Source organism: Condylostylus longicornis, unplaced genomic scaffold (assembly GCF_029603195.1).
Source record: "Condylostylus longicornis isolate FDR11 unplaced genomic scaffold, ASM2960319v2 ptg000031l, whole genome shotgun sequence".
Lineage (NCBI taxonomy): Eukaryota > Metazoa > Arthropoda > Insecta > Diptera > Dolichopodidae > Condylostylus > Condylostylus longicornis.
Window position 1 is genome coordinate 3,067,789 of NW_026578000.1, and position 22,430 is coordinate 3,090,218.

Below are 22,430 nucleotides of genomic sequence, written 5' to 3' on the forward strand. Positions count from 1 at the left end.
TATTTAGAAAACATTATCAACAATGCATAATACATAAAAACTAAAATTACAATATAAATTTCAATTATAAAAGTGAGTTAATAATAATATTATTGAGAGGAAAAAAAAAGAGGCAAAAGAAAATGACATCGTGCTACAAATCTTATCAGAATATTTCTTTTGCACAATGTGAAATAAATTAATAAAGTTATTTTTCAAAAAGAAATATTTATAATAATAATAATAATAATAATAATAATAATAATAATAGCGTATAATAATAATTATAATCCAAATTAATTATTAACAAAAAAAAAATTTGTTCAGATATTGATTTTTTTATTTTAATTTTCAAATGATTTTCATCTATAATATAAATATGATTAAATATCGTAATAAATTAAAAAAATGAATAAAATTTTAAATAATAATTATTATAATATAAATAAATAATTATAATAAAAATACTATAATAATTAATTTGAAAAAAAAAAAGAAATTTTAATAAAAGGAAAAATAAATTAAAATTTAAAATTGTAATATGTTATATTTGTATTTAAATGAATTTCGAAATCAAGAATAAATAAATAAAGAAAAAATTAAATTTAGGATAACAAACAAAATATATAACAATATAATATATACTTAATAATAATAATCAAATTATATATATATATAAATAATATAAAGGGATTAAGTTAAAATAAATGGTAGGTGTAATTTTTTTTTTCATTATAATATTATTATACTCGTATAAATAACAATCATATAAGATTTTTATTAATAATTTTAATATTATAATTATTATAAATATAATGTTTACTTCATATACCTATTAATTATTATACATATATTATATATATATATATACCTAGCTGATTTAATTGTAAAAATTTCTCTTGAAAATGATTCAAATTCTTCGTAATCTTTATAGAGGTCATTTGCCTGTATACTTTTAGATAATTAATAATTATATTTAAATTGAATTTAATTTCATAATTATATGAAATTAAATATGATTGCATACACACTATTATATTTATATAGTATTGGTGTACGAGAATAAAAAATAAGACTAGAACAAGATTTAGATAATGATTTTGTTTGATGAAAGTTAGATGAAAACTTTGTTTAAGCAAAATTGGTATATTGTTGAATATCAAACTTTTATTTAATTTGTAATCAAATTCAAGAAAATCTTCACGAACAATTTTTCGATAATATAAACTCTTAACTTCTATCGTCTAACGGAATTTATCCGTTAGATAAATAAATCTACGAAATTTGATTAGCATTACAAATTGATTATTAATTCTTATTTCAAAATAAGTGTTCGAAATTAATTTGTACAATTATTTTATCCTGTATGTTTTTCACTAACTGATTTCCAATTTTTTTTATACATACATATGTTTGTCTGTAATTATATATATTATGTTGTGATTGATATATATATATTTATATACTTATTTTAATATTTACTATATACAGGATGTTTCGCATAAGGTGGCAAAAAAATTTCAGGTATGATTCTTTGATCAAGTTTCAGTAAAAAATTGTATGTGTGGAGGGTCGAGGGGTGCACATATAAATATTCGTTTTTGAGCTACAGTCTGTTGAAAAAAAAGTTACCGAACTTTTCCGGAATATAAATAAATGCTTATAACTTTGGAAACATACAATATAGAGCTATATTTGAGAGTTTTTTTTTACAGGCGATTGATTGTTATTTATTTTCGGTCTTACAATTAATTTGAGTGGAGTAATAGAGATTCAGATTGTCAAAGTCAGTATTTTTGAATAAAAGTTAAGCCATATTAACATTTTCCTCTATTTCTCATTGTTTTTTCAGTAAAACGTAATTAATGTGTACAGTACTTAATTCCAAATATTTGAATTACTTATATTCGAAATATGAATGAATACCTTTATGTATGTTCATTTTATTCTCCAAATTTTATGTATGTATTATGTGTACATAATATATAATTACATATTTTTCTACTAGCTATTCATGTTCTAGGTGTTAGGGATATAATTTTTTACAAAAATTAAAATATTGGAATACTTACAGTAGCTAAAATAGTTTAAATTTTTTACTTGTATTGTTATATGTACAGTTATTCATATTTACTTATACTCATCAGTAAGTATGTAATATGAGCATACTTACAAAATTTTATACATAAAAGTTTTCTTTTTTGTTTTAAATTTCTGTTTTAAATAATTACAAACATACGAAAATGTTGGTACATCGCAATGAATTCACTCATGTACACATATACCTACATCGTTTATATTTGATTTTAAAATAGGTTGGGTCAAGGTAATTTAGATTTGGAACTCATAACACATACATATATTTCGTCTATATACACATAAATTTATTCGTCAGAAACAGAGAAAAAAATAATAAAAGACAAATAAACAAGAGTTTTATTTATGATATTTTTCATTTGACATTAATCTACCTATATTTAAAATGTCCTTGTTTCCTTATTGCTTTAGGGTATTTTTTGTTTTTCTTGTTTTGTTCAATATTGTCTATTTGATTAAAAATTAATTATTTTTTCGATATTATAATATGACAAATGGCATATGTTTAATTTATTTTGCTTTTTTTTCCATTTCTCTAATAATAGAGAAAATAATTTGATTTATGTATTTAAATATGTATGTAATATGTGTTAGTTATAATCGGATTTTTAAAAAATTTGTAGGTTAGAAATATTTTTATTGCACATCAGTATAATGGACATATTCGAATTTTGTAGATATTTACCAACGATAAATTTAGCAATTTTAAATGGCAACACAATTTATCTGCACAGAGCTTTATTGAGATGAAATCCCGAATGTCCTTCCTATTTTCTAATATAAGTATTCCTTTCGTAGTCTAAATTAAAAACTGTTTATTAGTTTTACTGTGCTCGTTCGCCTGTCCTGCTTTCAAATTTTTGATATAAATTTTTTCGTTAAAAAATAATTTCGCGATAAATTGGGTGGGAACACACTCCGAAATTCGCTAAATTTAATTTTTCGAAACCTTAGTACATTTCCAAAAGTGCAACCCTTTCCAAAATTCTATAATAGAAAAAGGTTAACGATAAATCTCAGAGTATTAAAAAAAAATTATTATTTGACCATTGCATGTCTTTCAAATTTTTGCGTTTTTTTTTTTGTTCATCCTAAAGGTATGCAATAATTTTATATTTTTTTGTAAATTAATAAAAGTAATTTTTATAAAGTAGTTAGCAATAGACTGTTATTAAAAGCTGCATTTTCACTTGTTCAAACGGAAAGTGGTAGTTTACAAACCAATTTCTGTTTGATCCAATTTTATTTTAGATTCGAACTAATTGCGAACTAAATTACACAAATAATTTACACAATCAATAAAAAATTTAATTGTTATTGAAAAATGTAATTACTTATTATTATTATTATTTTTTTTTAAATTATGTTTCGTAATATAATTTTGAATTTTTTTAAATTTTTATGTTTATTATTAATTATAAACTATAAGTACTTATAGCATAGATATTTTATTAGAAAAATTATGTCAGAAATTGAAAGTTATTTATGAATATTTATAAACTTTTCTTGTTTTTGTTTTTCTGTAGAATAATTAATAATTACTTTGAAGTAATTATTTTAATTGATATTAAATTAAAGTAGTTTCCCCTAATATTATTTTCCTTTTTAATTACAAATCTTCATATATTTTACATAAGTAAGTAATTATACTTATATAGATAAGTAAGGCGTTTTATATATATTCACCTTTTTCTTATAAAAAAAAAAAATCGCCCTTGTAACAGTTTTTTTTATTTTTTTAATAGTCAAAGGATTAAAATTACATACTTTTATAGTTCATTTAATTAATTAATATTGGAATTTTATTTCATTTGGTTGTTTTCCTTTTTTTTTTATATTTTTCTTCTATTAAATTTTTTGCTAATTATTTTTAATGTTTTTTATATTAATATTATATTGTGACCCTACGATTATGGCCCGTATTGTGACCCATATTGTGAGGTTATAATAAGAGACCCCAATTTTAATAAATTATAAGGAAAATGTAGCAAAGTAATAGAAATAAGTAAAGATATGTTGCGTGCCAGTATTTCTAACTTTAGTTATTTTGATTTTGGCATTGCTAATGGGTGCTCTGAGGTCTGTATTCTCTAACAGTGCTATTGCAGCCCAACTCCTTTTTTTTGCCTTTTTTAAATTTTTAAGCTTAATCCAAGACTTTGTAACTTTCCTTATTTTTTTTTTCTTTGCTCTTCTAATAAGGGGGTTTTTGCTAAGCAATCTGATAATTAGCAATCTGATAATGAGCAATCTGCCTATATTGTGATGATTGTTTTGGCTCTTTAGTGGAATATTATTTTACTTGATACTTAATTACTAATACGTAACCAAAATTAATTCGGAAAAGAATCAAAGCTCAGTGCATTTCAATTAGTGAACATAATTTTTAGGCAATTGTTAAAGAACAAAATGATATTACTTAACCTTTTGTTAAGTGCATTACGTTCAAAAGAAATTATTACTGATTTTTTTAATAACTTTGAATAACTTTGCGGTGGCTGCTATGCTCCACTTTATCAATTATCTGTAATTCCAGTTTCCTTGGAAAATTGTTTTTTTTTTTTTTTTTTGAGTAAAATTAAGTAATAAATTGAGTAAAAGGTGTAATGAAATTTTTAAACACTTGTAAAAGTTTTTATTTATTTTCCTTACTCTTTTCCAAATTTTATTTAAATAGTGAAGTGATGAGTTCACAGTCTTACAAGCGACACTAGATTATTTTCTCTTAGTATAAAGGAAATAAAAAATTTATTTTGAGAAGTTGCCGAATACCATTTACTATTAGCTTAATCATTTTATATTTATTCAAAAATTCTTCTTTATCTTCACCTTGTTCAGTTCTGTATTAAATTATGTCACTTTTGTAGAATCTTAATTTTGAAGTATTTCATTTAATTCTAATAATTTTGTTATTCGCCTTTTTAAATTTAAATTTAAAACTCACACTCAACTTAAATGAAAGAGATTTAAGCATTTTTTTGTTCAAATTATACGAAAAATATTCCACATTCCTGTCATAAATCCGCCCCCCCCTCCCCCCCCCCCCCCCCCCCCAAATTAATATTTACAATAACTCTAAATAATAAACTCTTTAAAAATTTAAACAATTTTAAAATATTGTTTCTTTTAAATTAAAATTGCTATTTTATAATTGAACTTTTAAAGCTAAATTTTTTTACTTAAATCAGTTTCATACACTAACATTAAATATTTAAGATCATTTTTATTAAATTTAAATAGAAATAAGTAAAATATGAAAATATTTCAAGGATATTTCATGCTTATAGCTACATATATAGAAAATTTAAAGGTATACCTACAATTTTCGTTATAAGGAAGAGAAAAAAGTAAATTGTTTTCAAATAAAATTCAACATAAAATTTTACATAACAATACATATAAGTAGCTATTATTGTTACATATATATTATGTGAACGCACACAATATATGTATAAAAATATTATGTAAATTGATACACACATAATTTTACTTTACAAGATTTTTTTTTATACCTAAATACAATGCGGAAAAAAAAGAAATCCAAATATTAAATGAATACCTACCTTAAGTAAACTTTTATAATAAAATGTAGCTATGGTAGAATAAAGTAAGCGTAAACCTACATATATCCTTTTAATAATAATATTTTTTTGTTTTGCTTTTTATGCATACATTTTGTTATTTTTTATATTTTTATATGCTAAAAATTTATAACACCCACAATAATATTACCTATACGATATATAAGCATGAAAGGGAAAACAAAAGACCGTACCATATATGCATATAAAATGAAATGAAAAAAAAAATTCGAATAAAAATCCTTGAAGTTAAAAAAACAAAAAAAAAAATTTACATTTTTTTTTTTTGTTTTTTTTTCAAGGATAATAATATACAATTTCATTTGTACTCATTTTATAACAATACAAAAAATTTACAATACTCTGCGAACACAAAACAAAAAACAAGAAGACAACAACGTACAACCATAACTTAAAAACCATAATAAAACATTTTTGTACAAAATGAAAAATCAATAACAGTCAATAATAAAAATAACCGTAAAAATAACAATAAACGATTATCAAACATATTTATACATTATTTATCATACATTTAATCATACTCATACAATATATCCTAATATATATATATATATACTGTATGATTATATATTCAAACATGTATGTAATCTTTATATCATATTACTTTAAAATAACCGTAATATATAAAATTCAAATATCCATATAAAATTTGTATTGATGTGTACGTATATATACATATATATTTTATAGATTTTGTGTCTATAGTACCTTTATGCTCATAAATTAAAATATAATATTATTATGTTGCTATATATTAAATATATGTATAAAAAGTTATTAAGAAGCGAAAAGATAAGATACAAAAAAGCTAAGATATTAAACGTAAAGGTATAAAAAGTAACAAAAATGAGAAGGCATACTTACAAGAGAATCAAAACTTTTTCATCTTTCAAATATTATGCATATATACATGTATGAATGTCTTATTATCATACTTATACATATTCTTCTAACTATCATGTCCTTACTCTTCTTATTAAAAATCTTTCTCATTTTGATATTATTAAAGACTGCTATTGATAAACGATACAAAACAAATCATACATATATATATACGATACGATATATTGCGATATATATATATATATATTTGTGATATATATGTTCATATGTTGTGATGTATTTATACTTACTTGTTTAAAACACATTAACTATATGTTGTACCTATGTATATATGTATGTGATGAGTAATATGAGTTGATATGAGTAACGAAAAATTTAATTCGTCAATTTTTTTTTTCCTTAATTCTTCATTTTTTCCCCTCTTCCAATCTTTTTTTTCTATATGTACATACTCATTCATTATATATTATTATCCTTTTAAGTTTTTCCCTTTTAAATAAAATTTATGTATAAAAAATGACTAAAATATATTAATATTAAATATATAATATATATATATATATATATATATATATATATATATATATATATATATATCAAGAAAAAAAAATTATCCTTACATATATCTACAGTTTTATATTAAAGGATAAAAGTTAAATTTAACTTGGTCGTATTTATAAATATATGTATATGTAATATTAAATATATAACGGAATATTAGACCTAGAAACCATAAAATATCTAATTTCCTTCAATCATTAGTTATTCACAGGCTATAAATAAATGAAAATTTATCTGGTTTTAGTTGTGTTTCTTTTCTCAACTTCCTAATAATATATTTTTTGTAACATATATATATTAATATATATATATATATATATATATATATATATATATACATATAATATATGAATCTTTTCATTAACCCTTTATTTTGATTTTCTTGATACTTGTCTATTTTTCTATTTCTATCTGAAAAAATATATAAGTATATGATAAGGTAGATATATAGGAACAGGCAGATATACAAGTGTAATATTTTGAAGCCATATTATTAAACTTATTAAAGGGTTAAATCATTTCAAAAAGGACTGTTTTTTATATATGAAAAATTACAATTTAAATCGGAATCATGTTAATAAATTATTTTAATTATAATAATTTGCATAATCAATATGATTATGATATGAAAATTATAAATTAAATTTTTAGGTTCGAAAGTCAAAATGGTTAAGTTTTAGGGTTATATGTCATATAATAATCATATATATCATATATATCATATAATAATCATATATATCATATATATCATATATATCATACAATAATCATATATATCATATATATCATATAATAATCATATATATCATATATATCATAAAATAATCATATATATCATATAATAAATCAAAAATAGCCAGATGAACATCACATATTTTAAAAAATTTTCATAATATTAAAGAAATTTTGCATATATTTTTCATAATATTAAAGAAATATCCATTGCATATCTTATTTCGAAAGGATTAGAATAAACCTCTAAATTGCTAAAAATAGAATAAACCTTTTTGTTTTCCTTTTCGATTGAAATGCTTTAAGTATTGATGATTAATTTTAAAATTTCAAATAAAGTGTATTTGGTGTAATATAAATAACTCTAAGTGCTCGGGATAAATACGAAATATTCAAAGAAATTCCTCCGAAATATCAGAAAATTTTAAGATGAAAGTATTTTTTGTAAATGACTAAGCCATTTAAAAAAGCTAAAGATGTGAATAAATTTTCTAAGTGTCTACCTACTGTATATCAAATTTGAGAATATTCAAAAACCCAAAAAATACTTTCTTAATAATTTTTAATACATTGACTAATAAACACCATTTGGCCGCAAAACTTTTGATTACATTTTCTTGTTTAAGTACATTTTCCATAAATTATTTGTCGCTTACCATTTTATAAACTTTTTAGGCTTTCACAAAAAAAAAAAATAATTCTTTAATGGATTTTCAAAGAAATTTTTATTAAATTTATAATACGATGCCTATGTATGGGTTAATAAAAACATATTTCAAATTCTAATTAGAAAAAATTCTTTTCTCTATGTTTCAATACCATTATTATAAGTACACTTTTATAATTTCTATTATTTTTTTTACTATTAAATATGTAAGTAACATAATATACAAACATATAAGTCTGAATCGAATTCTGTCATGGATATGAAGACATAAGATATAAGGAATAGAATATAAATCAAGTGAAAGAAATAACCGAGTAAGTGGTTGGAAAATAATATGAAGGACAATATTATTTATAGTGGGAGAGAAGGACAATTACAATTATTACTTAGGGGGAAAGATATTTTTTTTTTGATACATTTTTGCACGTGTTTCTTTAAATACTTATCTATTATTTATATTGTCATTGGTATTGGCAACTAAAAGAATATAAGAGGAAAAAAATGTAGTATATAATTTCTTTTAAGATACCAAGTGTGGATAAGAATACACATGTATATACATGTACATAATATAATATAATCTTAATCATTTTAAGTATAAGTAAAAAAAAAAATGAAATGTATTGTACTTGAATTTCATTCTAGTTTCTAAATTTTTTTTCTTTCTGTTCAAGGAAAGTCTAAAAAGGATAATTTTGAAAAATACCTAGTTTTATTTTATTTTTTTGCTTTTCTTTTTCTTATATGTGATTAAATAAAATTAAATATGGTTTGTAAAATTTTATATGCTGCTGCTGCTGCTGCTGCTGCTGTCGTCTTCCCCTTTCTTCAATTATAAATTATTTCGTTAGGGTAGTTTTTATTACTCTTTCCAAAGCAGGAACAATATTAAGGAAAAGAATTGCTGTTGACAGATTTACAATGGCATTTTAAACTTCATATAAGTATAAGTAAAATTTCTATGCTACCCATTATGTTCATGTTTCTTTCGATACGATTATTATAAAATTTTTCATTTTTTCAAATCTGGGGTACAATTTAATTTATTTTAATGCATGTGAATAAAGAAGAATATAACAAAGTTATAGTTTATATACGATAAATTATAATAGTTTGATATGAGTTTCTTTTCTTTTTCCAGAAATATAGTTTCGAATTTCTGCATTTAATGATCTAGATTTTTTGTTAATGAGCTATGAAAAATGAAGGAAAAAATTAAATTAAAAAAATATAGAAAATTATTGTTAAAATGCGAATAATTTGAAATTTTTTTTTTTTAGAATATCTTTGTCTATGACTTTAATAATACTATTTATAATATTTATTATTATTTTGTCTGGATTCTAGAAAAGCTGTAATTATATATGCTGAAATAAAATTTTATTTTAGGAAATTATTAGCAAGAAATTTGTTGTTCTCTTTACTTTGTACATATATATACTTAACGACTTTATAAATTAATAATACCAATGATTCTGAATAAAATCGATATGAAAGGAAAATTATAAAATTATTTTTCTTATTAACTACTTATCAAGTTCCAATTTCTACTCCCTCAATCATCATCATAATTGCACTACGAATAAATGATCAACAATAAAATTGTTAAATTAAATGAAATAAACTATTAAAAATTTAAGTTTAATTTCATAATTAATTGCAATTACGATTTTTGTATAACACAATTTAACATAAAATTTATTTTATATTTTACAATACATTTAAAATTTGTTTTTGTATAATAGATTTTTAATATTTTGTATTTATTTGGAAAATTGTATTTATTTTTATACATACATTTTTTTCGTTTGAAATATTTTTAAAACTGATTTTAAAAATTTTCACTTTAAAAAAATAATTATAAAATATAAGAGTCAAAATATAAATTCCTTATAATATAAAAATAAATTTTTTAATATTTTATTCAATTGAAAATATTTGAAATAGAGCAAAAGAACAAGATAAAATTCTTTATAAAACAACCTATTATAACTATGCATGCAATAGAAAAGAATAAAATAAAAATTCAGTATATATAATTACTGTTCGCCAACTCATTCTGGCTTAATAACAATGGAAATGTAAATACCCACAAAATACATTCATATTATGTACATAATATATATACTTAAATTATTTCTAATTTGATACTAGCATTCGGTTGGTATTAAATTTTATTTATTTTAAATTGAAGTATGCGTATATTTGAATTTGTTTAAGTAATTATGGCTTTCCTATTTCGAAAAAAAATTTAAATTACACTTAATCATTAATTGTGAATATTTGTTATTATAATAAATTTTTCAAGCAAAAATTTTTTTTATACATTATAATTACCTATTATAAATTTTTCCCTTTTATGAAGGAACAGAGTGCCCTTACACATTTTCATTACCTTTGAACTTCCAAATATAACAAAAAAAAAAGAGATAAAGCAAAATAAATTTATTTTTCATAAGTATCATTGTTTGTGTATGATGAGATATTTTTAATACGTACATGCATGTGTATTACACCTTATATTGATTTTCGTTTCTGTTTTTCAAGAAAATTATTTTAGGATTTTGTGTGTATCCTTTTTGCTTTAAGGTTATTTTTGTATAAATATATTAGATGTGCATAATAATAATGATCGAATATTTAAAAAAAAAAAATAAGCCATATTGTTAGATGTATGAACGTGTTTGAGTTCTAATAATTATTTATATGTAATCATCTGAAAAATGAAATAAAAATAAACTCGAAAATTTATTAGCATTGTTGATAATATTGTTGTATTAAACATTTTTCATTATGTCTTTAATCCAACATTTAATGAAAAAAAAAATGGTCTCATACTTAATCATACAAAACCGTATACTTAATCAAACATTTAATTTTGTAGTAAAAATAGTCTATATGTTATTGTGTATATTAATAATAGATTTGTTTGCTAATAATAAATTCATCCTCGCTTTACTTTTTAAGTTAAATTTTACAATTTGAACTATTTTTAAAACAAAAATTTCAATTTTCAGTCAAATCATACATTAGAGATTCTTACTGGTTTGATGATGTTTGATTTGCTAATTGCAATGATTTAATGAGGTATAATAGAGTCGAATAGATAAATCTCTGTATTTCTAATTTGAAACTTACTCAAAATCAAAAAGATAAAATTTATAAAATATTCTGAAACTTATTGAACATTTAAAAATAATTCACAATTTATAAAATTCAAAATTCTAACCATTTAAATATAAAACTTTTTTAAAAATTTAATATAATTTATAAATTTTAAACATAAAATCAACTAATGCATAATTAAGTAGTGTCTAAATTTAATTTAAAAAATTTTCAATGGTTTCTATTCGCGAGAGAAAAGACCCATTTACATAATTTAAATTTGTAAAACAAATAATAATAATAATAATATTATGTAAATTTTTTTGAATAAATAAAATAAAGATAAACAAGTAAATTCATTTAAATTTTAATTGATAATATAGAATATCAAAAATCATACACTTCATACATATATAAAATATTTATAAATTATTCATGAAATGTGTTTAATTGGATGTAATATCAAATTAGTATAGGGTAAATGTTTAAATTATTGGCAATTATAATGTTATAATAAAAAAAATATCTTTAAAAATAAGAAAAATAGTTTTAGTCGATACGAGAAAGAAAAAGCGGTTCAATTTGGTTTATAAATATTATTTTGAAGGGACTGGGGCCTGAGCAGCTATTTTGAATTATTAATACTTAATAAATATTAAAAAAAAATAATTTGTAGTTTCGAATCATTAATTGCAAAGAATTTCAAGTCAAATCATTAAATTTATTATCCAGATCATGCAGTTTCACGCCTTAAATAAACATCTGTAATCGCAGACTTCAAGCAATTTTTAATTGATAATGTCCCAAATTGAATAGCACAAAAGTTTTAAAATTGTATTTTTTTGTGTTCTTTATCAAATTTAGAACTCTAGTGCATAAAATATCACATTTTATATGGCATTAATGGGGAAAAATTTATATTGTTCCAAATCTAAACTCATTGTAGCTACTAAGTAAGTATATTGTATGTTAATATACTATTTCATAATATATACTTATATAAAATTTTTTAATTTCAATTACCACTCTGATGAGGTTTAAGTATGGTACAATAATACTTTGTAAAAACATATCTGCATTTATTTAAAATAAATTTTATAAATTTTTTTTTTTTTTTTTAAATTGTTATCAAATAAACTAAATATTTTAAGTACTCTTTGAATTATGTAATCAAATAATATTACGCCTAATTGTAAACATAATAATATTTTTGAATTATTCAAATCTCTATAACATATTATACTAATGATTTCCAAATAAATTGATTTTTAAATGAAAATTTTTCTATTTAATATGTAGTAGAAATGAAGCCCATACAATATGATAAATTGTTATAAGGGTGTTATTGTTACTTAAGTATACATATAGGATCTATCATTTTTATATTATTGTGTTTAATTTCAAATTTTCAATATTAAATTTATAACATATTAAATTGTATAATATTGATGTAGCATTTAATATCCTTAAAAAGAAGCAGTTTATGGCTACAATAAAATGAAAATATCAAAATACTAATAAATATTGTATGATAGGATTACTCAAAAAAATTTTGAAATTTTTTTTTTTTTGACATAATAACGTTATTATTAGAAGTATTTATGTTAAAAATACAAAAACTGCCAATAACAAAATAACAAATTTTTGAAATGCGAAATCAAAATTTTTTTGTTTCAAAAACTAAAATTAACCTTCAAAAAGGAAAAAAAATTTAAGTTTTTTTTTTTTCAACACGAAATTGAATTTTCTAATTTTAAATGTTCTCCCTCTTTCTCTCTCTGTCTCTATCTCTCATTATCTAAACACATACGATTTATTGCATGTCTGAAAAAATAAAAATACTAAGTAGCTAGTTGTTGTTTTCTTTTTATGTTTTATAAATTTTTTGCCTATACTTATTGCAAAAAATATTGTTCGTTATTTAAGCTAAGTATGTACAACTATAAAAATTATGTCATTATATATAGAGTAGAAGAGTTGCTAAATAAGTATGTATTATAAGAGCAAGTGCATTATAAAAATTTATTGTTATTATTAGAATAAAATTAAAATAGAATTTATAAGTATTTTTTATTATTTGTAAATTCTACCTTACAGTCAGCAGGTTGCATCCTGCCATTTCCGATTTCAAATTAAATCCACTTATTTATGCTTGCACGTACGCCCTTGTTGCTCTCCGATACCAAAGACTATATGGGTCTTTGTTGATACTCATTTGAGAACAGTAAACGTTGCAACATACTTGAAACATATAGAATTGCTTGCTTCTGCTGCAGACTCTTACTGCATGTTATAATCTAACAAAATCTGCTTACTGAATCGGCTTATTAATAATTAAAGAGTACAATAAATTCTGTAAATATTTTTGTACGGAATTCTGTTCCACTATGGTTAGTGACAATTTACATTTATTTCCATTGGTTAGTGACGATTTAGATTTAGTGATACTTAGTGTTGAAATTTAAATAAAATTTTTTTAACTAACTTGTGAATCGTTTTGCTCCCAAAAATAAATTGTTACAATTTTGGTGGGGTAATTAAAAAAAAAACGATATTGATTTTTAATTATTAGAAAACTGTTATATTCTTGTGTTTGTTATGGATAGAAATGAAAATATTTTTGAAATTTTATCATTTTCAAACAAATAAATTCAAAAAAAAAAAAAGAAAAAGCAAATAATTTATAATTTATTTGAAAATCACTCAATTTATTTCATGTCAATTTCAATCAAATTATAAACACAAACAATTTTTTTTTTTTTACCAATCAGGCCTCAAATATTAAGCAATAAATAAAAATGTGTGTACAACGTATTTTGATATGAAAAATGATTGTTATTAAAGCGAAATAAAAAAAAACCTCACCATATTTTATTTTTTTTTGGTATAAATAAATAATTTCCACTCAAATATAAAAATATGATATTAATATATTATATATATATAGAGAGAGAGAGAGAGAGACAGAGGGAGATACCAAAATTTATTTATAATTCTAAAAATATTTTTAATAAATTTCATTTGATTATCTATTAAACATCTGATATTAAACTATTTAACAAATTCTAGATATTTTTCTCTAGTATATAGCGTGAGATTTTCGCAGACCTTTAACTTATTATGAATTAATACCAATTTAATTTATGTAGTTTTCTTGAACCCTCCTAGAAATTGATAAAAATATTTCAGCTAAATACTCTTAATATTTATTTTTTTTAGTTTTTACTTGGCATTAATTTCTTAAAACTATTATCAATATTATTTTATTAAAATTCTTGTAATGACTAGACATATTTGACATAAATATTACTTATAATTATTTTGAAAATTCATTGTCTGCATAAAATGCTTGTCATATATTTTTATATGAAAAATACATATATGTATAGCAACATGAATTACTATTTTTCAATCATATTAAATTTATATTATACCTACTAAAAAATGTACGCCTTATGTTCCTCTTCATTTGACAATGATTTTCAATAAGGACATGTGAAATTTTTATGTCTATACTTCTATATACATATATGTATATATATATTCAAAACGAATACTACAAACATAATTTTTTTTATACTTGCAATTTATACGCATGAGAATAATAATTTGATATTCGATATTCTAAAGAATGGCATTTGTAATTTTTATTTTTCGGGATTCTAATAATAAAATAATAACGTCCCCGCTTCCCTCCAAAAAAAACGGAATATCTTGATTCAATTTAATATTATTGAGCAATTTTGACTGGTTGAATTTTGTTTTTTTTAGAATTCTGTCATTTAAATATTTTTTTATATGTCAGTATATATGGTTGTCATTTCAAGATTAGGGTACATGCTTATATTATTTATTAAAAATTATTGTATGTGTCCTTAAAATATGAATATTAATATTGAAATATAAAAGACAAAGATGAAATTTTTAGAAAATTTTTTAAAAAATTTAAGATTATTCTTTTTAAGGGTATTTTTTGGTTCTTTGGAAGAATACTTTTAATTTTTACCTATATTCTCTCTACTAATAATAATAGCCCTTCCAAATCTTAAAAATGCAATATTTTGACCACTTATTGTTTCGCAATCACAAACATTTCTTTTTAATTTTGCATGCTTAGAAAAGTAGCTCAATTGCTTTCTTATATACAATTTTAGGCAAATTTTAGACACTAACAAAAATTTCTAGTTATCGTCTCTCGAAATTCGTAAAACTTCAATATTCAGTACTTTTTGCTTCAGAAAGTAGAAGCATTTCGGTAAATTGCGTACCATCAACGAAATATAATTACTTATATGAACTCACTTACTTAACAGTTAAATTTAATTTAATATATCATCCTAAATGTATGCAATTATTTTTGAAAAAATGATTTTTACTTATTCAACAGAAGAGTGCCAATTTACAAACTATTGATTTTATCTGATTTTATTTAATTTTTATTTTAAAAATTATTAAAATTTCCAAATAAATCGTATAATTACTTAAATAATTAAGGATATTATATTATAATAACAAAAATATGTTTTGACAATATTAAGTAACTTTATCTATGTATATTTTTAGTTATCCTTAATGGAATGTTAATGTAATGTTAATATAATATACAATTTAAAAATAAAATTAGCAGATAATTTTTTAAGTATCCATAGTGATAACTAGAGGATAATTATGATTTTTAAAAAGTTTTGAAAAATACTACATGAAATAATAATTAAATTAATTATTTTTGTAAATTCAAATTGTTAATTAATAAATTTTTTTTTTTCGATTGTTCTTATTTTACGTAAAAATTGAATGGTTTTATGTAAGTATTGGAAAATTTTTATAATCATAATGATATTGAAGAAAAAAAATACATTATTTTTTAATCACATGCTTACACGATTGATTATTAAGTTGGCTATATAACAGTTTTATATTTTATTTTATAATTTCTATAAAATTATTATAGTGCTGTTATATGCCGCATTAATGTAAATTAAGTAGTTATATAAAAATGTATTCTGTCAAAATTTTTTGATTTATTATTATTAATTAAATACTCCCACATCCTGCGGGAAATAATGTTAACGTATTAAGTTATATTAACTGTTATAATATTATTGATTATTTACTTTTAAATAGCTATTGTTAAAGTAACATTATTGAGTATAGCAGTAATTGTTCTTGTTTTTCGACAATGATAAAAAAGTTAAATTACATTTATATATATATATATATATATATAATTAATATATATATGAACATGAATATTAATAATTATTATTTATTTTACTTGCTCTGTCTGCATTCCTTTAAAAGCAAATACACATCGCGTCTTATTTAGAAAAACATTTCTTTTAAATAAAATTTTCTCTTGACTCGAGATTTTATACTCAAATGAAATCAATTACTTAAATCAATAAAAATCTTCTACTCTAAAGATGTACATTAACAACACTATTAATAAGAAAATATAAAAATCTCCTTGAATTTTTTAATTAAAATTGTGTTAAAAAATTTATTAGAAAGAAATTGGCCAACCGTGTATTTAAGTATTTCACTCCTCGAGAATAATTACCTTAATTGCAGTTTAAATACCTTTTTGAATTATTAATGCAAATATTTTTTCCCAATAATAATTATAATAATTTATTTATGAATATTTTTGATTTTCATGATTAATACCAGGATAATAATAGTTTACTTATAATTTGAAAATTTATAAAATAAAGAATTTAAAATGAGGGCGAAGGTTTTTCATTAAATTAAATAAGTATCTCATATAGAAAATATTGAATACAATAAGTATTGCAATTTCCCACATAAATTTTAAATTTTGAAAATTTTTTAATAAATTAAGAATTTTATACAATTATAAACAAAAATTTCCGCATTGTTTTGAATCTATAAAAAAAAAACAAAGAAATTTTTTGAGGTAACCTTCAAGGGTTAAGTATGTGCCAAAAATTTTTACATTATTAATTATAGAAAGCAAGAGTATTCTTAAAAAATAATTGTAATAAAAAGCGTACTTGATGGTTTTTAACCACTAAATACGCAGGCTAACATTAATGTTTACAATATTGTAATTTAAATAAATTTAATAATAAAATTATTTGTTATAAGTACTTGCTCTTTTATTCTAAATAAAAATTAAATAGAATCAAAAAAAAAAAAATGGTCAATTATTAAAACAATTATCAATGAGAGTAATGGTTGCTTAAGTATTTTATGTACAGTATTTACATACACTTGATTTCGATTTACGTCCGGGCTACGTTCCAGAATTGAACGACACAAAAAATTTAAATCGATGTAATGTATTCTTTTATAATTTACCTAATATAATACTTTATATACGTACATGTTTTAATAAGTATTATATTCTTTTCGTTAATTTAATGTGTTCTTTGGTAAGAGTTTTTACCATGGTTAACAACCTTACAATGATTATATTGATAATTTTTACGATAATATTAGTATTACCGATTAAAGAGTACACTTCTTTATTAGTCGAACGTCACTCATTGACATTAGAAATATTTATTGGTAAAGTTGACAATGATATTTGTCTGTCAACCGAATGAAGCTTAAACACAATGAAATTTAATAACAAAAACGTGCGCGTGATATGGACACGAAAATTTTGACAAGGTATAATGTAAAATAAAATTAAAAAAATAAAATTTTTTATTAGACGTAAATCCGGATTGAGGATTCAAAATAGAAGAATTAATCTTAAAAGAGTTAAAAAAATGATTTAAAACGGAAAAATGTGAAATGAAGTGATTTAAATCGGAGTCCGGGTGTATGAACTTATATACAAAAATTTTTAGGCGTATTATCTACCACTTGAATTATTTTTACTTTCAATTGCTATTTCTATTATAATTTGCAACATATTAAATTTATGCAATTTATTTATACTTGAAATAAATTTTTAAACCTCTATAATATCTAATAAATTTGTTCCATATTCGGTAAATAATTTAATAAATAATTACGATATTGGTGTTTGAGTGTGCGTTTCAAGTATTTTATTAGAGTTTACGTAATTAATTTCAAAAAATTAATTACATTTAATTTTTTTTATTTAATAATTTCAAAATTTTTAAATTTATGATAATAAAAATAAAGGTAGTACGAGTACAATATAATTAAGTACATATGCACTTGATTATAGAACTCTTTTTTTTTTAAATGCTAATCTACTGATTAATTTGAATAAAGCTCGATCTCGAAAGTAAATTGACATGCGTTTAAACTTTTAGAAGAAGGAATTTTGATCAATACTTTTATAATATTGTATAAAATTCTTGGTTTCGCCTAAAGATATGCAATATTTTCAAATATAATAATAAGACTAGTATTTTCTTTATATTTACAAAAATTCTGAATAAAAACCTGATTTTATTCAGGTTTTTTAATAGGTCTGAAATTTTTTTTTTATTATTTTTGGTATTTCTGCCTTCTCATTCTCTTGTAAGCAAAAAAATTAAATTTCCCTTTTAATTTTATTTGATTTCATCAATTATTAATCAATTTGCCTCCACCATAAAAAAAAAAAAAACAATATTTTTTTTTGTTACTCAAAAGTTAAAAATGCTTTAAAATATTTATTTTTTTTTTTTTAATTTTTTAAATATTAAAGATACCAAAAATACAAATTAAAAAAAAAAAAATAATAATTTTAAAGGGAAATTTTTGTATTTCTTGATCACATGTACAATTGTATGTTTGGATACGAATGTATTATATAAGTATGTATATATATTTACGATTTTTGTGGAAAACTTTTTGGGATAAAAACATTTTTTTCTCTTTGATTTTTTAACATTACTCTATAATAAATGCCTATATATAATGTCGCCGCAAGGGTAGTTTTATTTTCACTGTTATACACAAGTAATATGTGAATAAAAAATATACATGAAAGAATGAAAATCAAAAATAAAAGTTCCAAGGTCCCAATGTTTTTCTCCTGTTGCGAAAATTTTGGAACAGTTTAAATAAATAATCATACCTGCCTATATTGAATTTCTGTTCATCTGTACATTTGCGTTCGTACTCAGATCCCCTTTTTTTTTGTATTATAACATGGCATGATTTTGGTAACAAAGAGCAATGGTATAACAAAAAAAGGAAACATTTCAGAAAATTTCGTATTTTTTTTTATTTGCTTTGAAATTTCACTTGGTTTTTGTGTGCCCCCCATATTTGTATATTGTTTGTGTGTTTATTATACTTTTGCTGTCTATCAAAATTAAATCAGAAAATACAAAATTTCAATTTGTGCTTTTAATATTTTATTTAATTTTTTTTTTTATTATGGAAAAATTTCAACGTGTTTGTATGTATTTTTAACAGTTATTTTTGGCTTCTACATTTATTATGTTATTTATTATTGTTATTATTTTTTTTTTTTTTTTGTATTTTTTTATTTTATTATAAACGTTATCCTTTTTGATTTATCTTATTGACGTTTCAAAGGAATAATTTTGTTTCTTTTCTCTTGCCAAAATATTTTACTTTATTTTATTAACAAAATGAAGTATAGAATATTGCGGTGCGAAATCCCGATTTGTTTTGGAAACGTAACTGAATTGGACGGCATACGAGTAATAAGCTTATATTTAAAAATATTAGAAATTTTTGAAAATAATTTTTATTAAGTAATTGTATCAGATATATGTATATAGTGTCTGCAATATTTCTAATGAGGCTTTCTATATCATTAACTTCTGTTATGGCATCTGAATACAACTTATATGTGATAACAGATATAGAGATATGATTAAGCTTCTGGGACGAGAATTAAAATAACAAGTACAAGCAAAATCAACCAAATTTGTGAAGAATTTTTTTGAAGTATTTTTAGTAAATTAAGTTCCTTTTTAACAATATATTTCACAAGCGCGTTTACACTCACTAAGAGCGACAACAATCCCAATAAAATGTAGTAATTTAATATTGTGCTTAAATATTAGCAACGTCCAAGAAATTTATGCGTATAGCCAAGTATATTTTATATTTTTTAATAATAAAATTATATATTATTGTAAGCTGAAAATAATATCATTGTACATTCAATATATTTGAAGTGCATACGTACATAATATATATTATATTTTATAGGCATAATGGAATGAGAGACGCTTAAAAAATTTACCGAAATCAAAATCAATGTTGGGATAGAATTTTTTATTTTTATTAATTTTTTTATTTTTTTTTTTCGTTTTTATCGGTACGGTGGTTAACAACAAAAAAAAACGAGACGAAAGGAAACCATATAGAAATACATACCATAAAAGCTTAATATGAAAAGCGATTAAAAAATAATTTAAATTTTTCCTGAGGGAAAATTTAACAAAACCCCTAAAATACAGACATTTTACGTATATTATATAATATATATATACATTAAGTATTTATTCAGAACTGAAGATACACGCGTGCAAATACTAATTGTTGTCGTGTCTATACATAACACTTGCATTTATTTTATATTTTAGGATGTTGGGAACTGGCGTGTGTTTTAGTCGTATACTTTTGTAGGCAATTTTTTGTTTAAAGAATTTTTTAATGAATTTTTTTTTTTGTTTTCGTTGTTTTCATTTAATCACCTCCTACACTGGTCTCATTTCAAGTATATACAATTTAAAATGAATAAAATCAAAAATGATGTTTTTGTTGAAATTTTAATTATTAAATTTTGAAAAATTAAAGATGTGGAAGTTGTTGAGAAAAAAAATAAAAAAAATAAATAAATTTGGGTATGTTAGGAATTTTGCATATTTTTAGGCTTAACTTAAAGAAATAATCAAATTTTTCGTAAAACTCGATAAGTGTTATGATCAAGAAGAAAATTTTATAATTTATATGTAAAAATAATTTATATGAAATTCAGTTTTTGAATGCTTCTGAGATAGAAAGCCCACTTTGATAATTGAAATTCTCAAATGTATTTCAGGAGTAATTAAATACGAAACTTAATCGTTTTTTGTTAAAAATAGAGTGTTTTACATATAATAACATCACCTTTTACAATTTCATCTTTAATTTGTTTGTCTTTAATTACAGTACATCGTTGTGTACCGTGAAACTCATATACAGTCATACAAATATATCGGATGAATATAAAAAATTTAAAGAACTCGAATATGTGAGCGTCAGTTTTTTCAAATTTTTTTTTAATAATGAAATTTTGAAAATTCCAGCTAGACTTTGTTGGAAATAGAATTTTTACATAAAGAGTGTTTGAATGTGCATTTATATTATTAAATATGTATGTGATTTACATACACAAAATAATTTTAAAACCACTACTTTTTTATTAAAAAAAAATTTTTGAAAACAAATTGTTAAATTCTTTTATTAAAAATTTTTGATTGAATATTCTATTTTTGTTTTATTATAATAATAATATTAAATTATAATATGTAATCCATTTTGTGAATGCAAGTTCTTCATACATTTGCACATAGTATATATTATATACACCTACATAATTTAAATATTTATATAATATATAAACTGTTATACATTAATTAATTTTTCACACTGTAACATAAAAATATATTTCTTGTTTTTTGTTCTAACCAACAAAATTAATTTTCTCGCTACAGCCATTTTCAATTTATTTTTAGAAACATGAGATTAATAATTATTACTAATCTGAGATTTTAATATTACCAATTTAAATTATATATTTTTTTTTTTAATTAATAAATTGGGAAATTATATGAAATTAATAATAATTATTAAATTGTCTAAAATAAAATTATGTGGGAAAAAAATAATACAAAACCATAGAAATGATTTTGTTGTAATTGAAAATTTGTTCATTGAATATATTTTTG

The 22,430-nt window shown here is 21.2% G+C and overlaps 1 long non-coding RNA gene across 1 annotated transcript in view; it reads left to right on the forward strand.

Annotated features, from left to right (window-relative positions):
* Window positions 1-565: 565 nt before the first annotated feature.
* Window positions 566-22,430, forward strand: part of LOC129608537 (uncharacterized) — a 33,257-nt gene continuing 11,392 nt past the window's right edge. The window contains exon 1 of the long non-coding RNA XR_008696895.1: window positions 566-689. This is a non-coding gene — a long non-coding RNA (uncharacterized LOC129608537). The remainder of the gene's footprint in view (window positions 690-22,430) is intronic.